The sequence below is a fragment of the Squalius cephalus genome (assembly GCF_949319135.1).
Source record: "Squalius cephalus genome assembly, chromosome: 22".
Taxonomy (NCBI): Eukaryota; Metazoa; Chordata; class Actinopteri; order Cypriniformes; family Leuciscidae; genus Squalius; species Squalius cephalus.
In genome coordinates, this window is record NC_137143.1 from 322,501 (window position 1) to 322,871 (window position 371).

The window sequence follows — 371 nt, forward strand, 5'->3', positions numbered from 1 at the left end:
AAATACACACTTTTTTGGAGACATTCTTGAACAAATCCTATGCAGCGCTGCCGATGATTTCCTGTTGAAGCGCGTTGATGTGCGCGGTCTCGCTCTCCTCTAGTCGACGTGCTCGCGGGCGCGCTTTTCCGAGAGAAATGCTCATATAAGGAGTTCCACTCTTATCTACGTCATTAGATCCACGATCTAAAAAAAACCAGCCGAAACTTGTACCAACCCGGAAGTAAGATTTTCAGCATAGAAATTCTCCGTTATTCGTCCAAAATATTTTTTTAAAACTTTGCCCATGTTTAGCATGAGAATCCATCTCTTTAACACTGTAAACAACTCTGAATACATGAAACACCATTGTACCCCCCCTTTAAGCTCCG